This window comes from Lynx canadensis, chromosome E3 (assembly GCF_007474595.2).
Source record: "Lynx canadensis isolate LIC74 chromosome E3, mLynCan4.pri.v2, whole genome shotgun sequence".
Taxonomy (NCBI): Eukaryota; Metazoa; Chordata; class Mammalia; order Carnivora; family Felidae; genus Lynx; species Lynx canadensis.
Window position 1 is genome coordinate 31,431,421 of NC_044318.1, and position 4,336 is coordinate 31,435,756.

Below are 4,336 nucleotides of genomic sequence, written 5' to 3' on the forward strand. Positions count from 1 at the left end.
TTGTTTGACACCTTGCAGACCTGGTTTTTGGTTATGAAGCTCTTCCTTCAGTTCCATGATTGGGCTGAAGATTGTCACCCTTTGCATCCACTCCCCTCCACCTCTCCCCCCTGTTCTGTGTCCTGGGAGGCTGGCCCCGGTGGAACACAAAACCCTCTAGCTTCCTGTTGGGGTCAGCAGGTGGGAGGCACTGGTAGGAGGTCCAAGGGCAGGAGAAGGAGTTCAAGTACTTATTTTTTTGGTTTCCTGCCTGCCTGGCTGTGGGTTGGCAGCTTTCCTCATCCAGAGATCACTAACGGGGTCCCTTCCTCTGTTGCTCTCCTTTGTTCCTTCAGGCTGGGCGGCGAGCAGTTCTGTCACTAGCCCTGAGTCTGCACCATCTCTTATGATTTCCCTTAACTCTGACCATTCTTTCATAAATACTCCCTTCTCTAAGCTCATCTCAACTACCGTTGTGCGTTCACCTTTCGGCCCCCCCCCCCCCCCGCCAGCCCCAGGTGCCAATAGACACCTCTGCGTTCACTTAGTAAATCCCTTCTTTTGTTTGGCTGGCCAGAGTTCGTGTTTCTGCTTGCACCCGAAAGATCCACCCAATATGGAGAAGGCAGAGGAAAGAGCAGTGAATTCTTTATGCGGAGTTGGCATTTTAGCTGAAAAAAGGTGGAATACAGGCAGAGGGGAAGAGCTTCTGGGGGCCTAGTCCACCGAGGGGTGCTGCGGCTGGAGCTGCACCTGGAGAGGGGGTGGAGGCCAGACCAGGGAGGGCCATTGATGCTACTTTAGTGCGTATTAACTTTGTTCTGTAGCAATGACGGTGTGGAAGGGAGGGAGTCTGCCCCAGGAGGAAATACTAGACTGGCAGAAAGGAGGTCAGAGGATGGAACGCCAGAACTTAAAGGAGCTGCTTAGACAAGGTTGCCAAGGAAACGTAGAAATGGTCAGAGAACTGGGGGTGGGGGTGTGTGTACCAGCAGCAAAGGTCACAGAAGCCAAAGCTTTCCAGCAAAGAAGGTGTGCCAACAGTGCCGTGAAACCCCAGCCTCAGCAGGAAAGGCCTGAGGAATATTAGGAGATTCTTGGTGGCCTTGGAGGAAGCCATCTCAGTGGACTAGGGTGGAAGCCAGACTGCAGGGAATTAAACAGCACGTGAGGGAGAAGTAAAGGCAATGACTGCTGATTCTTGTTTTAAGCAGCTTGATGGGGAAGGGAAGAAGAGAACTGGGTCACGAATTTGAGAGAAGGTGGGATTAAGGGAAGGCTTTCTTAGGATAGAGGAGACTTAAAACAGTGTTGGCCTACAGAAATAGAAGAGCCACATGTGTAGATTTAAGCTTTCTAGTGGTCACATATTAAACATTAAAAGGCACAGGTCACCTGGCATCCAGATCTTGGCTCCTAATACCATTCTCCAGTGAAATGGAACCAGGGGTCCTTGGAGAAATGGCTGCTTCGAGGACTGGGGGAGGAAATACACAAGCTAAGCCATGAGTCTCCTAGTGCTAGGAATGCTCAAAACCGAACAACCGTGGGAAAAACCTCTGCAATAATAGAGGACTGTCGCAGGGACATGGGAGCCAACTGAAAGCTCTCCCGGTGGCCAAAACGGGAAGAATTTGAGCAACAAAATCAAGTAGTACAGGTTTCCCTGCTATCAAAAAGTAGAGTGGGGGCACCTGGGTGGCTCAGTTCAGTGGCTGACTTCAGCTCAGGCCATGATCTCATGGTTTGTGAGTTCCGGCTCACTGTGCTGACAGGCGGAGCCTGCTTGGGTTTCTCTCTCTGCCTCTCCCTTACTCTCTTGCACTCTCTCAAAATAAATAAAAAAGTAGAGTGTTTCTATGAAATCTCTCATTAACTGAAATGCAATAAAGTGAAGAAGCAATTACCATTAATTTATATGGAAACATTTTTTTAGTGTTTCCAGACCTAAAAAATTAACTGCTCTTAACCTTTTCTTACCTTAGGATACATTTTTTTTTTTTTTTGAGAGAGAGAGAGAGAGAGAGAGGGAACGTAGGGGGAGGGGCGGAGGCAGAGGGGGGAGAGAATCTCAAGCAGGCTCCACACCCAGCGCAGAGCCTGATGCGGTCCGGATGCGGGTCTTGATTGACCTGAGCTGAAATCAGGAGTCGGACACTTAACCGACTGAGCCACCCAGGTGCCCCTATCTTAGGATACATCTTGCACACACAGTCAATCAAGGCAAAGCACAGGTGCTCACAGACACAGTTCCAAGCTATGGAAGGTTGATGCTGAGATGTGTGGAGATATTGGGGAAGGAACTTGGTGGCATCACTCTGACTGCTTGGGGTACTCACTGCCTCTACCAGGGCTCGCAGCAAAACGAACCCCTGATGCTATTTTTACTTCTCCCCTTTTTCCATAAGAGTGAAAATCCTCTTAGGATTTCTTTCAACTAATGAAAACAGGTACTGATGTAGGTCTTTTGTAAAAGTGAAGCAGTGTAATTAATATAAACTTTCAAAACAGGGGTTACCTGTACTGGGTTACAACTCAAAGTATAATATCCATGAGTTCATGCTGATAAGTGATTAAATAAATCCGGAAGAAGAGACCGCTCTGCAGAAGAATTCCAAACAATTTCTGTAGTTATTCTGCCCTCAAGGACAGTATAACCCCCTACTGCTTAAGGGCAGGCTGTGCGTAGTGACTTCTTTTTCAGAGGGAACAAGATAGAGAGGTTTACAGTGGAGAAACTTGAAAAACACGACCATAACCAGATGATCAAGGTTAACATCGGTGAATAAGGTCATGTTGATACTATATGCCCTTGATGAGATCTGATGAGGATGGCACTGGGAGTCTTCCTCCCCAGAACCCAGAACCCCAGTCTGATCATGAGAAAGAAAACCTCAGATAAATCCCAGTTGAGGGACATTCTACAAAACACCAGGGCTCCTCAAAACTATCAAGGTCATCAAAAACCAGGAAAGTCTGAGAAACTCACAGCCAAGAGTTGCCTTAAGGAGACATGATGACTGAATGTAATGTGGTGTCCTGGTATTTAAGCACAGAAAATGTACATTAGGTAAAAATTAAGGAAATCTGAGTCAACTATGGACTTTATCCATATTGTTGCACTTTTAACCACTCACCTGAAGGAGTGGGGTTGGGATTTAGGACGGGTCAACTCTGGCATAGCTGTCCACGTGTCCACATCAATTTGTGCTCAATTCATTCACTCTTTCACTTATTCAACAGATATATTAGGTCCTTATTGTGAGAAAAACACCGGTTTAGGAGGTAGGGATTGATAAGTCAAACAGGATTTGCCCTCATGGAGCCAGCTAGAGGATAAATCATAGCTACATATGGAACAGATGCTATGAAGAAAATAAAATAGATTATGTGATTTGATCGGGTTGGGGGAGTCCACTAAAAGATCACTTATTAACCAACCTAGAGGCACAGGACTGGGTTGAACTTTAAACAACTCAGCAATTTTAATGTAGAGTCAACCTTCTTGCAAAATGCTTGCCGACATGCTGCTGACGATACAGAGACTATACAGGCAGGAATATTCTGGTCCATGGAGGCCTACTTGAATGCTTGAGATACACACGCACTGGATCTGTTCACTCCATATGTACCACTAACCACATGGGGGCTTGGGACAGAGGCAAATACTGCAAAATCCCTGTTCTCCTAGAGTTCAGGCTGGGGACACTTTCCCGTAAATGAATGATTACAATGCCTGAAAAGCTAGCCATTTGGAAACAAAGAGCTCTTCCTCACATCATGTGCAAACTGAATTATAAATGGGTTAAAGATTTAAGTGTGAAGAAATGAAGCCACGATTTCTATATTATAAAGGTGTGAAGGGATTTCCAAGCATGACACCAAAGGCAGACACCATAAAAGTTTGTAAAAAGTGAAGACGTTTTTTATAGTTTTATAAATGTTGTCATAAACATTTACAGTTGTCCAAAACAACTATAAGCCACATTAAAGGCAAAAACAAACTGGAAAAAATAACACCTAAGACGAGCTATATATGGTCAATATACAAAGGACACTAAGGGATGCTGTAAGAGTGACCAAAAGACATTAGCATGTTACCATAACAGATTACGAAGGACCAATAAGCATAGGAAAATAGTCAGCCTCAGGGAAGTTAAAACAGCAGCAAAATTCCATTGTCTATGAGATTGGCAAAGATTTGTTAGAAAAAAAGCGAAGGGCTACGAAACAGGGAAACGCGCTCCCAAGGTTCGGCCGCAAACACGCCCGAGAGCCTCGGAAGAGCTCTGGGGCTTCCGGGTCGGAACCTCCGTGCCCTTTGACTCCGGAAGTGCAGGCAGACAGGGCGGTGCAG